Consider the following 27734-nt stretch of genomic DNA (forward strand, 5'->3'; position numbering starts at 1 on the left):
CAGGAAGCAAGTGCACTGGCTTTTTACAACCCCCTCTTCACCGTTTCTGAAGGCTGCCGCGCTCCCAGGCGTCTGCTGAGCTGCTCTGCTCTGATAACTGTCAGTGTTTTTGCCCCAAAAATGTAGACCAGCTAATTAAAGCCTTTGGGCAGGGCTCAGGCAACAATGAATTTTTAAAACTCCACTGGTGGCTGTGACCTCAGCCTGACTCTGAGCCCACTGCCTCTGGCCCAGGCGACAGGTTCTGGCCCACTGCCGGGCCCTGGGCTTGGCCTGTCTGGTGGCAGCAAGCTTGCGTGTTTGTCGTATTTCCTGCACTTCTCCAGAAGCTCTTGAGGCCTGTGCTGTTAGTATTAAACACACGCGGCTAGGGCCACCTTTAGCATTTTGCATTCGGTCGGTGCCCAGTGGGGCCTGAGAATATGCATTTTCAACCAGCTTGGGCGATGCTGCAGACCTCAGGTGGAGCAAGCCTTTAAGATAACCAGAACTCTCTGTTTTGTCTTCCACGTTTTTGAACTTTCAGCAACTTGGAACATAGATAGTGCTCCGCTCTCATTAATGTTAGCAACACTTTGTTAAGCCCTTGAGGACAAGGACCTCATCTTACACCTTTTTTCTGTGTCTCTATCACTCTATGAGTGCCAGGGCACAGGGAGTGCCAGCAGGAGACATATTAAAGTGCAAGAGTGCCAGCAAAACCCCCATCTGTAGGAGGTGCCACCATATCACAGGAAGGGCCAAGCGATGGCAGAACAAGTATTGCATTGTTGGGGACCGTCATCAAAAAGACGGGACCGCCAGCTGACCTGTGAGCTGGACCCTGGCACCCCCTCTCCTGTCCTCGGAATGTGAGTTCTGCTTGCCTTTCCTGCTCCCTGAGGCTGCTCCGAGGACACAGCCTTGAGAGGGTGATGTGACCACCAGATTACGTGACTGGGCCTGGTGAGGACCTCTTGGTAACCTTTGGAGTTTTGGAGGGCAGGTGCAGGGTCCTTTTGTCTTACTGTCATCCAAGATAAGCCTCATATGAAAGGTCCCTTTGCTGTTATTAAAACTGCCATCTACGCCCCCAGAGTGGCCTGCCACTTTCTTCAGTCTCTCCTCCTCATGTCATGCTCAGTCTATTAAACTGGCCTTGGACGAATTACAGGTTTTGAAGGAGTGACAGGTGTTGGTCCACTTAGTTTACCCGCGCGTCTCAGTCTAGTCTTGCACTCTGCTGATGACCTTGTTATGATCAGCGTGACGGAAGCATTGGTGAGCGGTATCAGAATGAGGGGCCGACGGACAGGATGTTGGGGGTGGGTAGCATGGGGGCAGGCAAGACCATACTTGAGATCTAGAAGACACAGTTCGTCTCGATCACAGTTTTCTTAGGCCAAACCAGTTCCAAGAAAGGGCGAAAGAACCTGTTTTCTGGTTTTCGTGCATCATCTTGCCAGGGTAGCCTGCCCTTGAGAAGCATGCCCCTGAAGCGTCTGCTTCTCTTCGCTCTTGCAAGCTCATTAATGGCATTTTCCCGGAGACCCAGAAATAGCAAATTCCATTAAAAGCCTTATCATTAAACACAATACAGCTCTTTATATGGGAGAAGGATGGTCTCTGAATAAGAGTCCATTAGGGCTGTGGGCCGGAAAAAATGGGTCAGCTTTCTTTTAGAGGAGAAATTAATACAGCAGGCAAGAGCCAGCAATACTGCCGACATTCGGCCTGCAAAGCTTTTCCTCTCCATGCTGCCAAAGTGCTCCTGTCCAGACTTGCTATTCCTGTCCTCAGCCTTCTGGAGCAGGGCCCATTTGTCCTACGGAGGCCTATCAAATTATCTGGCGACAGCCTAAATAAATGTGAGTGGGGAGATTAGAACTGAGTATAGGGTTGTGTGTGTGTTTGGATGTGCGTGTGTGTGTATTTGTGAGCAAATGTAAACTAAACTAGGCCTCAGGAAAGCAAATGCTAATCAGTAACTCATTTGCTGTCCTCTCTCCCCTTTGGTGGGTCCTAATGTGGGTTCCATGAAAAGTGGTTCATAGCCACATCCACGAGATGCTGTCCCCAGAGAAATGCTGATAGAACTTGTTTCCATTACAGCAGGTGACTGCTCAAAGGGGCTGTGCAGTGTGCAGTCTCCTCACTGTGACTTAGGCACTCTGAGCACAGGGCCTGGTGGGACCTTGGTAGCTGGAGTTGACCAGCAGGGGAAGAACTAGCACTGAGCAGTAGGAGCTGAGAAGCAAGCATCCCACTGAGATGCCAAGGACGCAGTGTCTGAAAAGCCTAGGCAACACAAGGGTGAGTCAGGCCCTGTCTGCAATGGGAGAGTTCTTCAGCGGTGTGGGCCAGGACGATGAGGGGTTCTAGAAGGTGGGTGATTCAGAATTCAGGGGAGCTGGATGGGAGAAGTAGGTGATTGGAATTCTGTCCAAATTCAGCAGGATCGCTTGCTAATAGAACATGGACAGAGAGACCCAAGTCTACAAAAGGAAGGATTTGGCAATGCCGGGTTCTTAGCAAACAACATGGAGAATTTAAGGAGTTTGTAAGATATTCAAGGGGGAAATATCTTGTGGGAAATTCAATATATAGTTGTGCTAGTTTGTATGTTTACATTAGTGTCCAGCAAATACACACTCCTATCCCCCTCCCCCATCCCATGAGCAGAGATTACCTCCTCTTTCCCTTTGATGATGGGCTTCTTCTTGAACTTGCTTTGGTCTGTGGAATGTTAGAGGCTGTGAACATGGCCAGAGGAGTTCAATGTGCTTGTACCGTTTGGAGATTGCCATTAAAAACCCATGTGCTGAGTGGCCACAGTCCCTTTAGTCTGGCCCCAAAGGAGCAGACCTGAATCCAGCTCTCACGGCTTGGAGCCAACCCCAGATGATTCAAAATCTGAAACGTGGGGCAGATCCACTCAGCCAAGCCCAGCCTAGATCAGCTCAACCACAGTTAGGCTGCATGAGAAAAAAATGTTTCTTGTCATAAGTCATTGAGAGCAGGGGAAGTTTGTTTTGCAGCTATGGGCAGTCCCTAAGACAAAAGGGTTGGACTTCAGAAGAAATAGCTAGACTAGAGACTGGATTTTAGGAATTACTGATTTATAGGGAATAGTTTGTTTATTTGTTCATTTACTCCTTCACTCAGTAAATATTTGGTACAAGCTGATTCTGTGCTGGGTATTTCCATTCACTGCTATGGAGATTGTTTAAATCTCCATTGTGGAAATAGGTCTTTTGGCAGCTTTCCCAGGGAGGATTTGCAGCGTTAGAACAAAAGGCTGTCAAAAATGGAACCTTCAGGATCCACCACCCTGTGAAAGAGAGAGCCTGAGAGGGGTATTGGAAGATACAGGTGAAGCTGGTGTTTCACCCGAGAGGAGAGGCCTTCAAGAGGGGGTGCTGACTGGTGGCAGGTGGTGTAGAGATGGAAGGTAGGTTGAGTCCTGAAAGAGAAGCCATTATAATTGGCCATCAGTGACCTGGGTGTCATTAGAATGACGGTTGGGAGAGCATGGCACAGAGAGCCAAATGTTGGCATCTGTATTAGTTGGTTCAGGCTGAATTAACAGAATATCACAGACCGTGTGTCTTAAACAGTAGAAATTTATTATCTCACAGTTCTGGAGGCTGGAAGTTCAAGATTAAGGTGTCAGTGGTGTTGGTTTCTGTTGAGAGGGGTCTCTTCCTGGCTTGTAAACAGCCCCCTCTTGCTGTTCTCACATTGCTCTCCACTGTGCACATGTGGGGAGAGGTTTGTGGTGTCTCTTCCTTTTCTTCCTGGGACGCTAGCCCTCCTGGATTCGGGCCCCACCCTTATGACCTCATTTAACCTTAATTACCTCCTTAAAGGCCCTCTCATCAAATACAGTCACACCATGGGTTAGCAATTTAATGTATGAATCTGGGAGGGGACCCAATTCAGTCTCTAACAGCATCAGAAGACTTGGGTCTGGTTCCAGCTTTGCCACTGCTTGGATCACCCCTGTGAAATTCCCCAAGGACTCCCTGTTTGGATCTGTTTAATGGGCACAGTGCTCACCTCACCTGCCTTCTTCAGGGTTGCTGCAGGGTTCCTGCAGGGAGAACTTTGTGCCTCTTTGCTGCTGCTTTTGGTTGCTTTTCCCATCTATTTTCCTTGGGAAGAGGAGCTCCCCCTCTTCCGTGCCCACCCCCACCTATGGGGAAGATGGGGAGACATCCCTCCCCCCTGGTATTCAGCCACCCTAGAAAGAACTCTGAAGGCTGCCCCATGCTTTACTTTCCTTACATTCCCTTCTATGGGGAAACAAGCCCTTGTTTCTGAGGTTTCTATGTCAGTCAACCAGAGCCCAGGATGGAGTCCAGGAATTACCTTAGGCTTAGGGCAGGGTGTCTGGACCTGGGCCCTACTGACATTTGAGGCCAAATAATTCTTTGTTGTGAAAAGCTGTCCTGTGCATTGTAAATGTTTAGCAGCCTCCCTGGCCTCTACTTATTAGATACCAGTAGCCCTCCCCTAGACAACCAAAACCATCTCTAGATGTTGCCAAATAACCTCTGAGGGGTGGGAGGAGGGGGGGTTCCAATCAACTTCTGTTGGGAACCAGTGACTTAGGCAGACTTTGTTCACTCAAGACTCAAGCAATCTTTGGACATTGACTTTGAAGAGCCTTCAGTTCACACTATCTTAGGACTTAATCGGATATCACAGAGCTTCCTGGAGTAAAGACATTTCTTCCAGGAATCTCAGGAGGCTCCTATGTAAACATGCAACAGTGTGTTGGTTCTTGCTGGTAAAACAGAGTTTCCAAGGAAGACCTAGGGATTGGGCTTCCCATTTTCCCAGAAATCTTTTACGACTCTAAGTGCTCTTAACATTAAAAGAACAAGTCACACATAACTAGCAATACCTAAGAATGTGAAATGCCTGTTTCCAGGACGTGTGTATTATTTATTTGTTTATTTATTTGGCAAGAGACACAGACAAGGGTCAGCCTGGCATGGTTTAGTTGATTTGAATATCTGATTGACCTTGAATTTTCACCTCTCTAGAGCTTCAGCTCCTCATCTGCAAAATGAGCATTTCAATCCCCACTTCTTCCACTGGACTGTTGCTAGGCCCAGGTGAGAATTCGTATATGAATTCCTTACCAAGTAAGCATGTCATGAAATCCTGAGCTATTTAGGGGCCCTAGTCACTCAGGCATGAATTCATATCACTTATGTGCTCCAAACCATCTGGAGCCTTAGAAAGTTACCCAACAGATTCCTTAGATTTTTTGCCTGACAAATATTGGAAGCAGTGTGTGACGATGGCAACTTGATGTGTGAATATGGCAAATAACTGACATAGCAAACAGATTTACAATACAATGAATGGCTGAAGATTTTCTTGAATTAACTTTAAGAACGCAGCTAGATGCGCGATACCCAACTTTGAGCTGCTTGCTGAGCTCTGATGCTATGCAGTGGAACACTTTTCCCAACGTTGCAGGCAAGTCTGCTGCCGTGACCCCCATAGAGATGGTTCTTGGGAAGCTAAAAATGTCTGAGCAATGTCTGCTGCTTGCCAGTGTCTATAGAAGCTGGACAGCACATCAGGGCAGTGAGAATCCCTAAAGGGAATGAGTCCAGCGGAAGAAGAGATGTGGAACTGGTGAGGACCAGAAGAAACAGAAGCCAGTCCCCTGAAAACCAAAAGGATGGATGATGCTGAGATTCCCACTGTCCATTTTATGGGGGCTCCAGTCACATTTCCTTTGACTCCCAAGCCTAGGATAGGATGCTTCAGCTGACATCAGACTCCTAGTGCCTCGAGAAAAAGATAATTGCATTATCTTTTATACCTAGAGGAAGTTCCGAATTGGCTGAAAGAGGCTAATCCACCTTTTTCCCACCTTTTCCCAATCTTATTCCTATTTGTTTTAAGCTTTTTTGACTTTTTAGCCCCCTAAGTCAGGTAAACCATCTAAGCAGAGAGACCGTGAAGTCGAACACCACAATCAGCTTGCCAGTGTAGAATGCCAAGGAAAGAAGAAGTGTGTTGTGATCCCTGAGCAGTGTGCACTTGTCACTCAGACCTCCCTCCCGCTAAGTGCCATTTAACAGCCTCCAAGGATCTTATTTATCACCCCTTTCACTTTACTGTGGGAGCGGCCTCACTTACGCAATAAAAATGATAAGTCACCCTTCCTCAGATTCAATAGGCACTAGAGGTCAAAGCCATCTCTTCTTCTTACCTTGGAAAAAATTGCACCTGTCACATTTCAGAAACAGATACAAAAGCCCGGACCTGGGAAAAAAAAAAAAAAAACAGTCATCCAAATTATCTTCACAACAACAGACAGGCCCTTGGCTGTTGCTACAGGGAGACAGACAGTTAGCTACTTGGCTGGTTCGTTCCAGGATGCATGAGCCCATACTGAAAGCAATGCTGGGCTATTTGAAATTTCAGCCAAATACACTGCAGTTGCCAATACTGAATAAATAAGTGCTGATAGCTAACTTGATGCTAAGATTTGTCAAGCAATACTGCTTCCAAAAATATATAGGAATTTAACATTCCGTTAAAAGTGGCTCATTTTAGGAAACAATGCACAATTACATTAGTACTGACAAATGGGGGCAAGTTTTAGTCCCACACATTCCTTTAGCTGGAAATGACCTAGAGATAATTTAGTTATTGGCCCAGTTCCCACACTGGAGACTACACTAGCACTAGCTAAGAGACTTCTCTGAAGTCACACAGCTAATTAGTAGTAGGGCAGTTTTAGTTGGAGGTGGAGAGGAGGTCATTAGTTCTGTTTTTGGCATGTTGAGTTTAAAGGTCTTGTGAAACATCCAAGTCAAGATGTCAGGGAGGCAGCTGGATATTTTTAATGGTCCTTTAAAAGAGAGATTAGAGTTAGAGTTACAGATTTGAGGGTGGACATTGTTAAACATTTTACTCACATATTTCACACATCTTTCAACCCTTGTTTCTTTTTAGTAGGAAATGGCATTTAAAGCCTGCAATCTATATGCTGAGAACACTCGTTGCTACTAGGTTGGTTGGTGAAGCTAGGCCTTTTTTTTTTTTTTAAAGTAGGCTCCACTTGTAGCACAGAGCCCAACACGTGGATCGAACCCACGACCCTGAGATCAAGACCTGAGCCGAGATCAAGAGTCAGATGCTTAACTAACTGAGCCACCCAGGTGTCCCAAATCTAGATCTTCCAAGCAGATATATGACATACATATATTTTTCTAAGGATAAACTACATCATAAGTTCATATTGATACTTGTAATTCTAGCTGAAGTGCACAGGGTTTTTAATTCAACCTTAATGATTTTGTGTCTGTAAGTGTCATGAACAGAGGCCTAACTTGCATCAAGCTATTTGAGAGTCATTGCTCTTTGAACTGTTGTAGACCTGAGTCATTTCATAGGCCAAGAGCCCCTTGAATATAGGGGAGATCAGGTCCCCTTAAGAAAGAACTCACATCTCTGTACTGACTCTTCCAACTTTCCCCAAGGGAAACTGTTGTGTGAGTGTATCAGGGTAACCGTGTTCTGGGGAAGTTGGATACCTGGACCTGTGGGGATTATTGAACATTGACTGTGAGAAAACTGAGGCACAGAAACACTAAATAATTTTCCCCAAATTACACAACCAGTAAGTAGTAGAGCCAGAATTCAAATCCAAGCATCCCATGCTATTACTTACTATGCTCTACAAACTCTCGGGGACTAGGATCTATTCTCATTGCTGTTGGGGCGACCTCTCTGAAAGCCACAGGATCATATTCACTGCTGCATCACATCCTGCATTGGTTCCCCATTGTCATTAGAATAAACAAGGTCATCTGCCTTTTTTTTTTTTTTTTTTTTTTTGCCTTTCCAACCTTATCTTCTGAATACTTCCTGCCTTTGGCCCATGCACAGGGCATGACAGACGACCTAAAGATTTGCAAACACAGTGTTTCCTTCCACCTCTTCTCATGTTTGCACATGTTGTTTCCTCAGTTTGATGTTCTCTTCTTCAACACTTCCCAAGGATCACGTTCAAGTGGCTTTGTGGAGCCTTCCTCAAGAACAGATCCCTCCCACCTTGGCAACTACCACAAATGGCACTCTCCTCCATGATAGTATCATGCCCAATACATCCCACTTGCACAAGTGTCTACAAGCAACTTGAGGAGAGTGTCCATGGCTTGTGATCTTTGAATCTGTAGAGCTTTGGGGCCCCTGGGTGGCTCAGTTGGTTAAGCGTCTGACTTCCGCTCAGGTCATGATCTCATGGTTTGTGAGTTCAAGCCCTGTGTCGGGCTATGTGCTGACAGCTCAGAGCCTGGAGCCTACTTCCAATTCAGTCTCCCTTCCTCTCTGCCCCACCCTTGCTTGTGCTCTGTCTCTCTCTTTCTCAAAAATAAACATTAAGTTTTTTTTTTAATGAATCTGTAGAGCTTTTTATGTAGAGCTTTCATGGTGGCCCTTCACATATTTGCTGAATTCATAAATAAATGAATAAATTCAAAGGATAGCTGTAGCCTGATTATCATGGCCTTCAGTACCCCGCTGAATAGTCGGCTTTCCAGCCAACCATCCAAATGGCTCTCCAGCCAACTCACTGTCAAAATAACTTCTATTTGTTTTCTTTAATGCACAGATATATTAACAAATAAAACAAAAATGTCAAATTATTCCACAAGTTAGATAACCAATGTGAACCATTTAAAAAAAAATTGCAGAGAAAGACAATTTATACAATACAGAGAGGTAGACAATGAAAAATATGTTTTTCTCATGATTGGGAGTTTCCTGTATTTTCTTCTGTGAAAACAAAATTTATACACATACTACCATATTGTTTAGCTATACATATAGATATATAAATATATACATATCTATTTTTATGCATGTCTGGTTTTTAAATATTTATACAAATGCTATTATGTATACTGCTATTACTGCTTAAAAATTATATTAATATTATTACAGCATACTAATTATACTAACACATCTTGGAGACTCTTCCATACTGCACATGAAATTCTAGCTTAGCCTTTTTTTTTAACTTTATTTTGAAAGAGAGAAAGGGCAAGCAGGGGAAGGCAGAAAGAGAGGTAGAAAGAAAGAGAGAGAGAGAGAGTCCCAAGCAGGCTCTGTGCTGTCACTGTGGATGTGGGGCTGGATCCCATGAACTGAGAGACCATGACCTGAACCAGACCAATAGTTGGATGCTTAACCAACTTGGCCATCCAAGCACCCCTCTAGCTTAGTCTTTTTTTTTTAATTATTTAAAGTTTGTTTGTTTAAAGTTTATTTATTTTGAGAGAGAGAGTGTGTGTGCACACATGGGGAAGGGGCAGAGAAAAGGAGAGACAGAATCCCAAGAAGGCTCTGTGCCATCAAAACAGAGCCAGATGCAGGACTCGAACTCATGAACTATTAGATCATGAGCTGAGCTGAGATCGAGTCAACTACTTAACTGACTGTACCACTCAGGTGCCCTAGTCTTTTAAATGGCTGCAGAATGTCCATAATTCATTATTTGGTTCTCCTTGGGCATCCTAGTTGGGTGTTTTTCTTCCATTCCAGATGACACTGTAGTAAACATTCATGACCTACATCATGTTATAGTACCCACGACATAAATTTAAATTCCTAGCAGTGGAAATGTTGGATCAAAGGGCATATTAACTGAAAATTGTGGGAAATGTTGCTAGGGTGCCCACTAGAAAGGTTGTGTTGATTTGTATACTCCCATCCACATGGAGGGGAGGCCTCTTTCCCCAACCTGAACCAACAACCTCATGAAACTTTTTCCTTTGATCACATTTTATTTTTTTTTCACTTATTTATTTTTGAAAGATATAGAGAGACAGAGCACAAGTGGGGGAAGGGCAGAGAGAGAAGAAGGCACAGAATCTGAAGCAGGCTCCTGGCTCTGAGCTGTCAGCACAGAGCCCGACACAGGGCTTGAACTCACAAACCATGAGATCATGACCTGAGCTGAAGTTGGATGCTTACCCAACTGAGCCACCCAAGTGCCCCTCTGATCACACTTTTAAAAACTAATCTACTTAATTAGATAATGCTTTAAATTTTTTGAGTTTGAAGTTTCACTGAATTGATTATTGGCTGCTGGCATTTATTTTTCTTTAAACTACGTGAGTCCCTTGTCGGTGCTTCTATTGGACTCTGCATTCTTATGATTTATACAGGTTTTTGTTAAATCGGGTAATTGGTTGTCATGTCCATTGAAAACAGTTTTCTGTTTTGTAATTTTCCCACCTAGAAGTTTAAAGTTTATTGAATTAAAAAAAATTCTAATGTTTTTATTATTATTTATTTTTGAGAGAGGGAGAAAGAGACAGCGTGAACAGTGGAGGGTCAGAAAGAGAAGGAGTCCCCGGATCTGAAGACAGGCTCCAGGCTCTGAGCTAGTGGTCAGCACAGAGCCTGACGTGGGACTCAAACCCACAAACCGTGAGATCATAACCTGAGCCGAAGTTGGATGCTTAACCGACTAAGCCACCCAGATGCCCCTAAAGTTTATTGAATTTAAAATGTACTCGACTATATCCATATTCTCCTTTGGTTTCTGGGTTTTATGTTCCGGTTGTGTATCAATTAGGATGCTATTAGGGTAATTAAAAGAAAACCTACCCAAATATGGTTTAAAGAATTAGAAAATTTATTATCTTCTTTAACAGAAAATCCAAAAGTAAGGAAGACTTTGGGGTAGGTTGATTGAATAGTTCAACAATATAATCAGGACCTGAGGTCCTTTCTGTCCTTGCTCTGACATCTGTAGTGTGGACACCATCCTGAAGTTGGCTTCCCTTCCTGTCATAAGAAACCTTCTAGCAGCAACTGGAGAGACACGCCCCCTCATTCTTATTCAGTGAGAGTGAAACCTCTTTATCTACCGTGGAATATTAGTTCCACACTTTCTTGATTGGACCAGTGGATTTGATCCCATGACCATTCTGGATCAATAACCATCACTAGAGGAATGCTATGCATCAAATGGTCTAGGCCTGTCAGAACCTATTGTTGCAGTGGAGCTGGGCATGTGGTCTTCTTTCCCTGAGACACCCAGGCTGCATGGGGTAGAGATGGCTTCGTGAATGTAATTGGTGTCCTGTTAATGAAGAAAGAAGGGGTGCCTGGGTGGCTCAGTCAGTTAAGCGTCCAACTCTTGGTTTCTGCTCAGGTCATGATCTCATGGTTTGTGGGGATCCAGACCCATGTTGGACTCCAGGTTTCACAGCGTGGAGCCTGCTTTAGATTCTCTCTCTCCTGTCTCTGCCTCTCCCTTGCTCGTGCATACACCACACACACACACACACACACACACACACACACACACACACACTTTCCCTCTCTCTCTCTCTCTCTCAAAATAAATAAACTTAAAAAAAAAAGGGAAGAAGGAAGGAGTAGCTATTGGGTAGCACTACTATGGTAGACAGAATAATCCCCTCCCCCCCGTTGACCAAGATGTCAGTGTCCTAATCCTCAAGATCTGAGAACATATTCCTTTATATGCTGGTGTGATTAAGTTAAAGTGCTTGAGATGAGTTGTTTTCCTGGATTATCCAGATAGGCATAGTGTAATCACAGGGGTCCTTCTATGAGGGGGGCAGAAGGGTCACAGGCAGAACAGGACCTGTGATAAGAGAGATGGGAACGATGCAGGAAGGGGCCATGAGCCAAAGAACACAGGTGGCCTCCAGAAGCTGAAGAGGCAAAGAGTCATCCTTAGAGCCTCTAGAAAAACTGCAGCCTTGCTGACACCTTCATTTTAGGTCTTCTGACCTCCAAAATTGTGAGATAATAAATTCGTGTTGTTGTTAGCCACTAAGTTTGTGGTAATTTGTTAAAGGAATTAGCAAAAGGAATATATAGTAGGAAAATAATGCCTTACGCCTTTATCCTTCTCTTACACTATAAGTTAATATATTAGATATAAAATAAATATAAATCTACAGTTTCCGCTAATACTTATCTGGCTTTATTTTTACATGTAAGTTGTAATTTTGATATAAAAGGTGAAGTGGGGATCCAACTATATTCCTTTTCAAATGCTTAGCCAATTGCCCTCTGCCATTTACTGAATAATTCAGCCATTCCACATGGATTTGAAATACCATCTTTACCACCAATTTAGTAATCAGGACTCTCCTGTTCTCTCTTTTTTTTTAATGCTTATTTATTTTGAGAGAGAGAGAGAGAACACACATGCAAGCGAGTAGGGGAGGAGCAGAGAGAGGGAGAGAGAGAGAATCTGAACCAGGATTTGCGCTGTCATCACAGAGTCCAATGCTGGGTTCGAGCCCACAAATTGTGAGACCATGACCTGAGCTGAAATCAAGAGCCAGACGCTTAACCAACTGAGCCATTCAGGCACCACCCTCTTCTTTTCTAATCATCCAACTATTTCATGTCTAGAGCCAACCAATTTAATTATAACTTTATAGTAAGTTTTAATGTTTTATCAAATATCTATATTTGATTTATAAAATAGTCCCTGGATTATACACCTATTTATTTTTCTATGTGAATAGAAAAAATCCTGTTGGTGTATGTAAAGGGATTGCATTGCACTTATAGATTAGTATAGAGAAAACTTACATATAATTATGTTAAGTGTTCCTCTTCAAAACCATAGTAGGTCTTCTCATTTATTTTTACATGTCACAGCTTAAAAATTTCTAGATCTAAATTCTACATATTTCTTGAATTTGTTCCTCTGTGTTGTGTATGTGTGTGTGTGTGTGTGTGTGTGTGTGTGTGTGTTTGCTGCTGTTGTAAATAGAACATTTCCTTCTTTAATTTAGGAACTTTGGGAGTTCCCAGGGTGAAAATCAAAACCAGCCCCTGGGAGAGAGGACAGGGAGAGACTAAAGAAAAAGGCAGACCACCCTAGGTTGGGGGGTGGCCTGTATAATAATCAAGGAAACTTACATATGAGGCTTTGTCATGGATGGCTACAAGAGACGGAGACCTTCACACATAGACACCAGAATTTTAAAAGTTTATATAGAGGCCCTAATACGGTTCAGTCACATATTAAGTCCAGATGGTGACAACAAGTCCAGGGCTTTGAGAATGGCTCCCCAATATGGAAAGAGTGAGCCAGAATATACATTCCTAGGACAGGGCAGGGTGTGAGGAACATCCAGTCTCTCTGGTCCAGGTCATGGGTCAAGTAGCAGGAACATCCTCTCCATAACCACATCCAGCATTTAATCCTTTTCAGCTGGTTATATTTTATAATTGGCAAAGCTATTGAATCATATATCTTTATCCTAGTCAATTTTTAAAGGCCTGCAGAGAGTGACAGCCATCCCATTATTTACTAACCTATTTCTTGATTTCCACTTGATTATGGAAATTATTGACAACAGAAGAGGTGATTTAAGTGAGTGGAAAAATGGCCTTATAGCTATATTTTTTTCAAGAGACTATTAAATCATTTATTGATTAAACATGATAATGGATGATACATAAGCTTTAATCCCAACTGATTTTAGCATATACCATAATTCAATTTAGGTATATTGCCTAGGATGTGCCAATAATCATGTAAATAACCAAATAAACTCTAGGACTTTGCTTGGATGACCCATTTAACAGTGAACTACAGGTCATATCACATTCACTGTCAGTTCAGTTACACCAAGGTTTGTGGAGACCTTGGCTTCTGTGCCCAAGCAGGTTGCAGAGAAATTTTGAATCAAACCTGGCATCACCGTGAAGGAATTCTAACTTTACACTGTTAGGTTAGTTTACCAAGATAGCTTCAGAGTAGACCAACCTTACACAACACATTTTTTAAAATATACATTTATTCAGCATCATGATTACACTATTAGCAATCAACGCAAGGATAAAAAAAAAAATGACATTAAAACCCTTTGTTGGAATGCTTTGCACTTTCCACAGATCAGAAACTAAAATAACATGTTATACAGTTAGTCACAAATACAATCCTTGAGGTTTTTTGCCCACACACATGAATACTGTCTAAAATGTGTATTTTTTTGTAGCAGCTAGGCCCTGCCCCTACCATGCTGGGCTGAGTTCATCTTATAACCTGTAGCTTCCCTGTCACTTCTCTGGCTCTCCTCTCCTGCTAAGCTTTGTTTCCTGGCCATAATTAGAACCTTCTGCCACAGCCATGGCTACTTCCTCTTCTGGAACCACCACCAGAAGCCTAGCTACAAATCCTAGCCACCTTGGATTTGTGGTTTGACAAAGTATTGGCCTCCACCAACATATGGGCCAGAGCTCTGCCTCCAAAAGTTTCTCCTTTCCTGGGTCCAAAATTTGAAGATTGATTGTCATAATTGCCAAAATCATTATAGCTTCCATCACCCTCAAGGTTGCTTCCATCTTTACCAAATCCATTATGGCTGTCCCCATTGCCATCATACCCATCAACCCACCTTGACTGCCGCCAGAGCCACCTGGCCCATACAGTTTCCTCCATGACCTAAGTAGTCATTCCCACAAACCCACCTCCACAACCACCATCAAAGTTTCCAGAACTGCTGGACCTCTTTGGCTGGACGAAGCACTAACCATCTCTTGCTCAGATAGGGCTTTCCCTATGTCACAATTGTGGCTATTCACATATGGCATTTTTGGATGTTAGTCCTGTCTATGGAGTCATGGTCATCAAATGTTAAAAGCAAAGCCTCCCTTCTTGACACCGCCTTGGTCAGTCATGATTTCAACCACTTCAATTTTCCCATACTGTTCAAAATAATCTCTTAGATGATGCTCTTCAGTGTCTTATTTAATGCCACCAATGTAAATCTTCTTCACAGTAGAGTGGGTACCAGGTCTTTAAGAATCTTCTCTGAGGCTCCTTTTTGGTTCTACAACTCTTCCGTCCACCTTGTGTGGCCTTGCATCCTAGCTGTATCCACCTCCCTTACAGTGGCATCCATGACAAACCCAGAGCCTCCTTAAACTCCCATTGGTTGTTTCAAAGCTCAAACCTCTGATGAAGAGCTTCTACAGCTGTTCAGGCTCAGTGGGAGACTCTGACTTAGACCTGATAGCAGTGGGAGGGGAGACTTCAACGATGTTTGCTTGCTCAGCAGCATCCACAGGCAGCAAGGCTTTATAGTTATCTTGAAAATAATGCTACCTTTTATTTCAATATGTTTTAAAATTTTTTATTTGAGTAAAAGTTACATACAGAACAGGTATTATAACCTTTTTAAGTAACACTTGGTCTTGTAGGTTCCAGCTGATTTATTTATTCCCTAAAACATTTTTGAGATCCTTTCATGCTAGGGTCAGTAATAACCTGTTCTAACTCCTCTCAACTACTGCAACCAGTACTGAAGACCTCCAGGCTTAGTCTTGCCCACTCTGAGCCAGTGAAAACAGAGCTTCTGTTACCTCCCATAGTAGGCTTGGAATGCATCTGCTTCCCTGAGCTCCTGGACCCTGGGGAGCAGCTTCCTTCCTGCCACACTTCTGCCTTTTTAGACCTGCTTACCTCATTCTTTAGGACTAGATTTTGCTGTCTAGATTTCCTGCCCCTTGGTTGAGCTCTTCAGCTGGCTGGACCTCCCTGGAACCACATCTCTGCTTGAAGATGACCCTTGTGGCCATGGCTTGGATATTGGAATTGTCCCAGAAAGGACCTGACTTTGTGACCTCTCTTAGGCACTGTTTGAGGTTCCAGAAAGACAGTTTGGATGTAAATAGTGGAAGACACAATAATAACAAGTGGTTTAAAAGCTTAAAGATGTTGTGTTGTGTCATGTAATAGGAAGCCAGGAGGTAAAGTCTCTCCGTGGCTGGGTGATTCAGTGTCTCAAGGATTTCATCATAGGCCAAGTGCTTTCCATCTTTTTAGTCCTCTGCATGTCAATGCTTTCTCCCTTCAGAGTTCCAAGGTGGCTTCAGCAATTCCAGGCAGCACACAGAGACATGACACCATCTGCTGAAGGAGAAGGGCATTTTCTCCTATGTGCTTCTTTTTATTAGTAAGGAAATTTTTCCCAGAAATCCTTCAGCAGATATCTCCTTGGGTCCCACTGGCCAGGACAGACTTCCACACCCAAACCAAAACCAATCACTGATAAGGGAAACAGGACTGTAGGGCCTGGCTTAGACAAGGTGTAATTAGTTATAATTCATCCCCTGAGTCCAAGGGAGGGGAACAGCTGAATGAAATAGGAGTTCTGTCACAGGGAGGAGCCAAGAAAGGGTGTTAGGCAGGCATTATCAGGTAAAAGATACTAAATAATAAAAGTTTAATATTGAAATGGAAACCTGAGCTAACAGAACTATATTTTTCCATTAGTCAGAGGTCATTTTCTTCGTAGAAGACATTTGGTTCTTAACTAGGTGCTATTTTCCCCCAGGGGACATTCGATAATGTCTGGAGCCATTTTTGGTTGTCAAGGTGGAGTCAGGGGAGATGGTAGCTCCTGGCATCTAGTGGGTCAAGGTCAAGGATGCTGCTTCACACCCTATAATGCACAGGACAATCCCTACAACAAAGACTTATCCAACCCCAAATTTCAATAGTGCCGAGGTTGAGAAACCCATCTATAAGGAAATATGAAACATGGTGAATTGCGAGAATAAAACTGCTTTGAGCATTTGTAAAATGTTTTAGCCCATTTTTTACATACCTCTGGTACTGGTTTGCATTATCTAATGGGCATCTCTGGGTATCAAGGGTCGTGGGATTAAAACAGGACCATGGGAAGTATATCAACAATTTTTGCCAACCAACTTGTAAAGATTAAAGGAAAGGAAACACACAATGATTGTGAGGGTGTGGTGAAGCAGACTGGTGGCAGAGTGAAATGGTCCCCCTGTCAGAAGCAGTTTGATGATATGTATGATTACTCTTTTTTTAAAAATAGTTTATTGTCAAATTGGTTTCCATACAACACCCAGTGCTCTTCCCCACAAGTGCCCTCCTCCATCACCACCACCTCTTTCCCCCCCTCCCCCTTCAACCCTTGGTTCATTTTCAGTATTCAATAGTCTCTCAAGTTTTGCATCCCTCTCTCTCCCCAACTCTCTTTCCCTCTTCCCCTCCCCCTGGCCCTCCATTAGGTTTCTCCTGGTCTCCTGTTAGACCTATGAGTGCAAACATATGGTTTCTGTCCTTCTCTGCCTGACTTATTTCGCTTAGCATGACACCCTCGAGGTCCATCCACCTTGTTACAAATGGCCATATTTCATTCTTCCTCATTGCCATGTAGTACTCCATTGTGTATATATACCACATCTGCTGGATCCACTCATCAGGTGATGGACATTTAGGCTCTTTCCATGTTTTGGCTATTAAAATCGTGCCCTCTCATCTTCAAATTCCACTTCTAAGAATTCTCCTGAGGGAAAAATTCATAACAAGAAAAAAAGCCTTATTGCAAATCTTTATTCTAAGCACCATTATTTATAAGTAAACATTGGAAATAACTTAAACTTACAACAATAGGTGTATATAACAATAAAATAGGATTGGGGTATATAATGGAATTTTATGTCCACAGTAAGCATGATGTTTGTGAAGGAAAAAAATTATGTTTATAAAAATAAAAACCACTTATAATGGTAAGTTAAAAATTGAGGAAATGAAATTGAATAACTATCATAATCATGATCCTGATTATAATTATGATCATAATTATGAAAATACCTTAAAATGTTAAGTACAAAGGTAGCCTGCAGGAAACACATCAGAATGTTAGTATAACTATTTCTTTGTCCTAGTGGGGATAGAGGTGACTTATTCTTCTTTTGATTTTTTTTATTCTGTTCAAGGCAACAGATGCAGAATATATAGGTTATGCTAACAATTCAATTTTTAGGTCTGTTAACAATATTTTAGATTTCTGATCTCTTCTGGCTTCCTTTGTCCTTATCTCAGAAGATCCTGGAGAAGGGGCCATAGACAGTAAGAGGCTTACAGATGCACTTCAGAGGGTCCTTAATCCCCTAAAATTGTGAAATATGTGCACTTAAAAAAATATTTTAATTGGTAGAAGTGTTTTTTTAAGTAGATTCCATGCCCAGTGTGGGGAACCCAACATGGGGCTTGAACTTACAACCCTGAGATTAAGACCTGAGCTGAGATCAAGAGTCTGATGCGTACCCAACTAAGCCTGCTAGGTGCTCTGAAAGCAGATTTTTAAATTGTGGTTCTTTTGATTTGCTTTTACCTTGATCATGTACTACTTTTATAATGAAAAATAAAATGATTTTTTTAATAATACAAATGATTAAAATGTGTGGGACAAAGCTGTGTCAAATGCAAGGCAACTATGGATCGACTCTGAGGACTTCCAGTCAACCAGAGATTCCCATTTCTGCCAGAGACAGTCCTTTTGAGGATAGCCTGACAGTTGACTCTTTTGGGCCAGGTAAACCTTAGAAGACAGATGAGGTGGGCAAAGCCAGTTAGATGCTCCCTCCTGGAAATGTGAGATGCCCCAGAATGTCCACTGAGGGAATGAGAGCAGAGATCCTACAGTGTCACAGAGGGGTTTTGTACAGAGCACCCTTCTTTTTTTTAATGTTGATTATAAGAATTGCATAATTATTTTTTTATTTTTTAAATTATCTTATTATATTTTCTAATTTTTATTTTATTTATTTACTTATTCATTTATTTATTTAAATCCAAGTTAGTTAACATACAGTGCAATAATGATTTCAGGAATAGAATTTAGTGATTCATCACTTACATATACACCCAGTGCTCATCCCAACAAGTACTCTCCTTAATGCCCTTGGCCCATTTAGCCCATTTCCCCACCCGACACCCCATCGGCGACCCTCAATCTGTTATCTGTATTGAAGAGTCTCTTGTGGTTTGCCTTTCTCTGTTTCTATATTATTTTTGCTTCCCTTCCCTTATGTTCATCTGTTTTGTTTCTTAAATTCCACATATGAGTGAAATCATATGATATTTGTCTTTCTCTGACTGACTTACATCACTTAGCAGAATACACTCTTGTTCCATCCATGTTGCAAATGGCAAGGTTTCATTCCTTTTGATTGCTGAGTAATATTCCATTGTATGTATATATACCACATCTTTTTCCTTTCATCAGTTGTTGGACATTTGGGTTCTTGCCATATTTTGGCTATTGTTAATAGTGCTGCTATAAACATTGGAGTGAATGTGCCCCTTTGAATCAGCACTCCTGTTTCCTTTGGAAAAATACCTAGTAGTGCATTTGCTGAGTTGTAGGGTAGTTCTATTTTTAATTTTTTTTAGGAACCTCCATACTATTTTCCAGAGTGGCTGCACCAATTTGCAATCCCACCAGCAGTGCAAAAGGGTTCCCCTTTCCCCTTTCTTTGCATCTTCATCAATATCTGTTGTTATCTGACTTGTTAATTTTAGCCACTCTGACAGTTGTGAGGTGGTATCTCATTGTGGTTTTGATTTGTACTTTCTCTGATGATGAGTGACGTTGAGCATTTTTTCATGTGTCTGTTACACATCTGGATGCCTTCTTTGGAAAAGTGTCTACTCATGTCTTTTGCCCATTTCTTCACTGGATTATTTGTTTTTTTAGGTATTGAGTTTGACAAGTTTTTATAGAACACTTATAGATTAGGAACTTTTTTCCCTTTCTGTTTTCATGATTCTTTACTTTTTTTTTTTTTAGGGTATACATATCTATTTTATTTTAGCATTTAGAGATTATTTTTTTTTCAACCGTGCTTACAGAATAGATCAGATTCTTCTAGGGAACACCAAGAGGGCTTCAAAATGCACATTGCGACTCCTCTCTCTCCAGAGCACACAATCCAACTAGATTCTGAATGAGAGAGCGCTCCAACAGGATTGGCATCAACCCCACCCATCACTGGAGGAGTCTGGTTTTGAATTATTTTTCAAAGCCTCGTCTTCCCCCAGTCTTCAGAGGCAGTACAGCTGGGAGTCATTAGCTGTCTTCAGTGGGGAGCCAGCAAAAAGCAGCCGCAGTGGGGGAATGCTCTGCCTTTCTGTAGCAACCATCTAGGCAGAGGGAATTGGGTTCTAAAATGTAGGGAGTAAAGGAAATTCTTGGGATCTTGTTATCTTTGGACTTCACTTGATCCTAAACAAAAGGTCTTTTTCTCACCGACCTTCCCTTCTGACCACATGGACTTCACAAGCTAGGTCAGCGCTGGGCCTCATCTGCCTCATCTGCCTCCTCGTTCAGGGTGCCGGCAGGGTCTGGGTCTGCCTCCTGCAGGACGCAGACTGCTAACTTCCGGCTTCACAAATTTTGTGAATTTGACTATGATATGCCTTGGGGATGGTCAGGTTTTGTTTGTTTGTTTGTTTGTTTAATCTAATGGGAATGCTCTGTCCTCTTCAATTTTGATGTCTGTGTCCTTCTCCAGATTCGGAAAGTTTTCTGCTATAATTTGCTCACATAAACCACATGCCCTTTTCTCTCTCTCTTCATCATCTGGGAACTCCTATGATTTGGATGTTATTCCTTTTTAATAAAATCACCGCATTCTCTAAGTCCTGAATCATGCTCTTTTACCTTTGTTTCCTTCCTTTTTTTTCTGCTTCAATAAATTTATCTTTTATATATCTGATTCACTGCTTTGCTTTGTCCATCCTTGCTGTCATGGCATCCATTTGAGATTGCATCTTCGTTACAGCATTTTAAATTTTGTCCTGACTAGATTTTATTTCTTTTATTTCCAAGAAAGGGATTATATGCATTTTTTTTCAACCCCAGATAATATTCTTATTGTCGTAGTTCTACATTCTAGTTCAGACGTCTTACTTATATCTGTGTTAATTAAGCCCTTGGCTGTCATTTCTTCTTGTTCTTTCTTTTGGTGTAAGTTCCTTCATTTTGTCACTTTGGGAGAAGAAAAATAATAAAAAAATTAAAAGCAAAACAAAAAAATCAAATAAAGGAAGTTTGATCCTACGTGTGTTTTGGTCTGCTTGTTGAAAGAAGCTTGATAGAATAGAGAAAAAGGGGAAAGAAAAAAAGGTCAGGGAAAATTAAAAACTAAAAGACATAATAGTATAAAATAAAGAAAATGGACTCGAATAAAAAAACTTTTAAAGTAAAAAGAAAATAAAAATAAATTTTCTCTTTCTGTATCTAAGAAATGAAGAAAAAAGAAAACAATTAAATAGAAACAGAAGCAACAGAAATGAACCAATAAATGAACCAGGAAACAGAATGAAACCTGAATGAAGTTATATCCAGTTTCTCCTAGAACTGAAACTATGAAACTCTCTATAGTTCATATATTAACCACATATAAGCAGATGGAGTGACTTGTGCTGAGCTTCTAGGGGATGTGCTTGGAGGGCACAGTTTGGCTGGGCTTGGTGTAATGGCTTCATTCTCCACTGAGTGTTGCTGCTTAGCTTACTGGGGTGGATTAGTGTGGTGCATATGCACACACATGTGCATGCACAGGAGAGGTGGAAATGGCTTCAGCCAGCTCCCTAGTCTCTGACACCCAAACTTCATACTCTCACCAACTGTTGATCAAGTACCCTTCCTTTGTTTTCATCCTCTGTCTACTCCCCACCTTTACCCTGGCCATGTCCAAGCTGTCTGCCTGCCACGTAGCACCTCCCTGCAGAGTTTTATCTTAGACGGGGATGTGTTTCAAAACCCCATGCTGCAGAGACCCCTGTGGCTTGGACCCATGCTGGCTCTCTCAGGGAAAGTCTTGCTGCACAATGGCCAGGTGCTGGTTTGCCCCAGAAAACGTTGATGCAATCTCATTGTGGCAGAGATTCAGAGATTATGGCAAATCCCAACACACAGCTTGTGCCAGGTTTCACTGCACTCTGGCATCTTTGTCCCAATACCAGCAAACGTGGCTGCTCTCCAGGGCCTGCTGGGACCTTTGCTTGTAGGGAGTTCATATGGCCTCTATCAAATGCACCCCAAGCAGGGGAACCACTTTTCCCTGTGTGGCACATGGACCCCTCAGACCCTGCTGCCTGCTTTTGGGGATTTGCCCTACTTCCTTACCAGAGCACTGTCAGACACTGAGCTCTGAAACTTCACACTGTGTACTCCACTGTATATCCAGAGCACCATTCTAAGTTCTAGCACTTCTTATGCCAGAGAAGAAAAACTAGCATTTACTGCATCTGATTCTTTCTCAACTTTTCGGTGACCTTGTGTTTTATCTAGATGAGAGAGACGTTCTGTAAACTTTTGAAATGATAATCTCACAGATCTTTAAAATAAGGTTCAGTGGCACCTGGGTGCCTCAGTCAGTTAAGAGTCCAACATTGGCTCAGGTCATGATCTCGTGATTTCTGAATTTGATCCTTGCATTGGGCTTTGTGCTGACAGCTCAGAGCCTGGAGCCTGCTTCAGATAGTGTCTCCCTTTCTCTCTGCCCCTCTACTACTCGCACTGTGTCTCTTTCTCTCTCTCGAAAAGAAACATTAAATTTAAAAAAAAATAAAATAAGGTCCAAACCAGAAACTGAGGTTCCATGCTCCCTTCTGTGGTCTTTTCTTCCACTGATGACAAATTCCAGAATTCCTCAGCTCCTGGGCTGTTATCTAAACATACTGAGAGTGTCTTTACCACATTGTCACGTGGGGAACAAATTATTATTCCTTATGACCTAATGAAATGCCACCACCTAGAAGAAATCACCTTGGCCCACTCCACCCCCTGCTATGCAGAGTTAATGATACCATGTGGCTTCCTACAACACACTGTAGGTTCTAAGTAAATAGTTACTGTAAAACTTTTTAAAATTTGGAAATTTACTCTATCATAGCTTCACATTTCTCAGAATTTATTCCATAAACTACCAGAATCAGAGTCACTAGATAGCTTGATTTTAAAAGGTGGGGAACAGATTCCCAGGAGCCACCACCCTCCTCTTGAGTGAAGCTTTCTATGGTTTTGGTTCAAGAATCTGCCTTTTTAAAAGTGCTTCTTTGGTGCATTGAAGGCAAAGTGATGGGTCACACCATGAGTAGAGTTTTCAGACAGTCTTTAAAGTCTTGGTAGCCATTTGAAACATTACCCAGAATTATTTACCTTTCCTGATAGGATATTACCATCAGGGAGGTTCTTTATAGTGACAAAAATCAAACATAGCAAGGGTAAGAGACCCTAAACAGTTGTGGGTCAGAGATCTAGTTGCTCAGCCCTGTTTCTCTTCTTTCACAAACAGGGATAATCTTCTAGAATCTCAAAAATAGGTGAAATTTTAGAGCTAGAAGGGACCCCAGAAATATAGTCCAATTCCTTTCATATTATAGATCAGAAATAGAGCATTGACATGAGTGTTAATTTGGATCCTCCAAAAAGTGGATACCAGGACCAATTTAGATGTTCAAGAGATTTATTGGGAGAAATGTCTGAAGAGTAAAGGAGTAGTCATAGAGCACCTACCTGATGCAGGCCCAACACCTGTAAGAATAGAGGGAAAGGGGCAGGATTTGGATAGGAGAGCCTGCAGACTGCAGTATAGCTATGAAAGGGTCTTGTCCAGGACAGTGAGGAGCTCCTGAAAAAATAGAACATTACAGCAGTCTTGTGTTGGGCAGAAATAGCCCAGACTTGGCATCCCCATCAGATGTCGTTTTGGGCTCAAAGCAGATTGGAGGGATCATCATCTTGAATGTCCCAATGAATCCAAATGTGTGACAGGTGGAAGCTGCCAAGTGACTGTACTTCTGATACCGAGTTCTCCAGAAGAGAGTTCTGAGTTGCAGACCTCCATGGCTACCACATCATGATCAATGTCACTTAGTAGCAGAACAAGGACTATTCTCTAGTTCAGAATTCTTTCTAGATTGTTCTACAAGGCATTATTCCCTCACTGTCTAACCCCATCCCACACCCTCAACTGATGTAGGTTTGAATTTAATCTTGTGGGTAGTGGAACCAGATTTCAATCCCTTGAGAGGTGGAGAAGGCAAGACTAGTCAAGTAAGAAAAGGAAAGGGAGAGATGCAGAGAGGATTTGAAGTCTTTGAGGGAAAGAGTGAGGCCAAGAGCTAACCAGGATCACAACTGATCTGTCTGTCAGCCTATACAGCATATGTTCCATTTCCCTCCTTTGGGGGAACTCTTCTTCCTTTCCGAATGGCTCTGAAAGCATCTGTCTTGGTGTTCCACTTCCCATTCCAGCCACAGCACATGATCTAGGATCCTTCTCTGGATTGATATTCAGACATAAGGAAAAAGAAATCCCCTTTCTGCTGGGATAGCAGAACTGTGAGAGAAGGAACTAGAACAGTTGATGGATGTCTTTCTTTGTTATATGGGTAAAGCAACTCTGCAGAAGGAAGATGAGAAGAAGTCAACAGAGTTAAGAGGTGAATGGAGAGAGAGAATAAGTACGCCGGGGGTGCATTGAGTCCTAGTGACAGTCCTGAAGGCCCTGCTTGGCTCCCACCACTGTGCCTTCCTCTCTGAAAGGTCTTTCCCAGACACATTGGTCAGTGTGTTCTGTTTTACTGGGTGTAGTAGGCATAATTTTAAGATGGTCCCAAGTTCCCAGCCTTTGGTATATACACACACCCCTTCTCTCAGGTGTTCAGTGAATCACTGATTTAGGTTTTACTGTGAAGGGATTTTGTGACTGTAATTCAGTTCCTAAATAAACTGACCTTAAAGTAGGAAGGTTATTCAGGTGGACCTGACCATGAGCCCTTAGAGTCAAGTCTAGAGATTAGAGAGAGAAATCAGAGAGCTATGAAGTGTGAGAAGAGTCAGTGAAGGAGATGGAGGAGCCATATACTCAGGACTCAGGTAGCTTCTTGATGACAGTCCTGCAGCCAAAAGTTACTAAGTTATTCCAACAACCTGAAATAACTTGAAACAGACGTCTCCCAAGTGCTCCAGATGGAACTCAGCTGACTAACACCTTGGTTTAGCCCTTGAGACCTTAAGCAAGAATCTAGCCACTCCATACCTAAATTTATGACATTATAGACCTTATATTAAGTGGCTAAATTTGTGGCAATTTGTCAAAACTAGAAAATGAGCACAGTTGGATTCATTTTACTTACACCCAAAGAAGACCTGACTAAACAGTGGGAGAGCATAAGCCACTTTACCCCATGAAGACTCTACAAATTTTTGTTCATCACTTTGCTCTTCTTGAGTCAACAAAGGCATACAGTTGACTATCTAGTGTGATTAAAGAAACCCAAAATACATTTTGATGGGGACAAAGGGAGCACAGAGAAGCTTGTGGTCCTAAAGTGGCCTGGGGAAGATCACAACAGGTAAAATCCCAACTTCTTTGATGACCTGTGAGACCTCCATGACCTGGCCCCAACACCTCTCACCTGCTTTTCTATGTCCACTACTCACTCTGCCCCAGCCACACCAGTCTCCTGCTGATTGTTCACCTACACACAGCCCTGCATCTCTGCCCGGAGGGCTCTCTTCCTTTAGACACTGCACTGTTTGCTCTTTCCCTTCACCTACACCTTCTCAGATAAGTCTTCTTTCACTACTCTGTGAAAAATCTTAACTATAATCCCCCAAACATCCCTTCTTTGCTTTATGCTTTTCTTTAGCAGTTATCACTAACGATTTGTTTATTTTACTTATCTAACATATTATCTGACTCTTTCACTAGAATGATAGCTTTGTGCGCACAAATGTTTGGGTATGTTTCAAGCACATTGTACCCCCAATACTGAGAACCATGCCTAGTGTGTAGTGGGCCCTTGATAAATAATCACTAAACAATTGAATGAAAAGGGAATGTGTGCATAAGGAGAGATGTACTCCACTTCCTAACGGTAATTTCTTTTCCCTTCAAGGAAATTGGTAGTATTTTTTTAATGGTTTTTTTAATTTACTTATTTTTTTAATATAACACAATTTATTTTTTTAACATATGCAGTTATTTTCCATCATTTACAATACAGTAGTTACAATGACACTCCAAACTGAAAGCTGAGGGGCAACTGGGTAGCTCAATTGGTTAAGCATCCAATTTTAGCTGAGGTCATAATGTTCATGAGTTCAAGCCCTGCACTAGGCTCTGTGCTGACAGCTCAGAGCTTGGATCCCACTTCAGATTCTGTGTCTCCCTCCTCTCCTTTCTCTGCCCCTCCTCTGCTTGTGCACTCTGGCTCTCTCTCATCTCTCTCTAAAATAAATAACCATTAAAACGAGGAAGAAAGAAAAGAAGAAGGAGGAGGAGGAGAAGGAGAAGAGGAAGAAAAATAATGAGTTGGCTCTTTATTTTCCCCAGCTACAAAAATCCAGAACAAGGGACCATATGGTTTTGTAATTTGCTTTATATGTGAAGCCAACAGTGAAGACCACTATAATGGAAAAAGAAATACATGATATAAAACATAACCCCCCACAAGGCTTTATGATACAAATTACCTGGTAGCCTGGAGGTTGGATCCTGATGACAGTTATCTTTTATAAATATTAAATAAGTATGATCATGAAAACACTCACTCATCTCTCTCTCCCAGCCAGCTTCCATCTGGGCAGCTGCCACTTTTTTTTGGTCCATTGTGAGGCCAGCCTGACAGCGGACTCTTCCAAAAGCAAGATTATGTGTTATTTCAAGACGTAAAGACTGTAAACAGCATTCAACTGGGTCTTAACAGCTACAGTGAAAAATCTCTGTATCCTCCAAATATTCATTGAACTATAAATATCTTTATGTTTTACGCATGTATGCACAATATCTATTTTATATTATCTTTGTGGGATGGGTCATTTAATACACACCAATTTGTTTATGAACATGTGGGAAGGGGGGGAAGCAGAGAGGGAAACAAACCATTTTTTTTTTAAAAAAGTGTTTATTTTTGAGAGTGAGAGCGAGCATGGGTGGGGGAGGAGCAGAGAGAGAGGAAGAGAGAATCCTAAGCAGGCTCCTCATTGTCAGCACAGAACCCAGCATGGGGCTCAGTCCCATGAACTGTGAGATCATGACCTGAGCCAAAATTAAGAGTTTGACACTTAACTTCCTGAGCCACCCAGGTGCGCCAAGAGACTCTTAACAATAGAGAACAAACTGAGCATTGATGGAGGGAGGTAGATAGGAGATGAGCTGGATGGGTGATGGGTGCTAAGAGGGACACTTGTTGGGATGAGCCCTGGCTGTTGTCTGTAAGTGCTGAATCACTGAATTCTATTCCTGAAACTAATATTGCACTGCATGTTAACTAACTAGAATTTAAATTAAAAGTCAACAACAACAAACAACAAAAATAAAACCAAAAACACACATCCAAGTAAACGCTGAAAATGTCAATTCTGACGAGGAAGGGGGAAAGGGGGAGGATGGAGGTCCAAGGACCTAGGTATTAGTTGCCATTAGACAGACATCCTTAACTTTTCTCCCACTCCTGTCTCTGCACTGGTTTGTGTGGCAATTATTCTTTTTTATGGCTTTTTCCAAGTGATGGGGAACAAGGCCACAGGTCACTGTGAATTCACATCCTTCTAACTTGCAGACCCAACAGGTGAGAGGAAGATTCCCTCCCACCTCAATGAATAAAATCCCAGGAAAGACCCTGCTTGTCCTTGCTTGGATCATATGCCTATCCTCTGCCAATTACTTTGGTCAGAGGGATGGGGTTCTAACATCAGCTCAGCTGAGAATACCTACTCACCCCTCTGCCGGAGGGTCTGTCACAGATGGTGTATGAGATACTATGTTTTCTGGGAAAATAGGTGAAGTAGCTACCACTCTGTATTCAGCCATTATGTCACTTTGCACTACTTCATGGCTAATTGTTTATGTATTTGTTGCTAAATTGTAGGTTT

At 42.2% G+C, this 27734-nt stretch overlaps 1 protein-coding gene across 4 annotated transcripts in view; it reads left to right on the forward strand.

Annotated features, from left to right (window-relative positions):
- The window catches only part of FAM184B (family with sequence similarity 184 member B), a 146782-nt gene that overhangs the window by 14926 nt on the left and 104122 nt on the right, over positions 1–27734 (forward strand). The window lies entirely within an intron of this gene.

This window comes from Suricata suricatta, chromosome 1, assembly GCF_006229205.1.
Source record: "Suricata suricatta isolate VVHF042 chromosome 1, meerkat_22Aug2017_6uvM2_HiC, whole genome shotgun sequence".
Lineage (NCBI taxonomy): Eukaryota > Metazoa > Chordata > Mammalia > Carnivora > Herpestidae > Suricata > Suricata suricatta.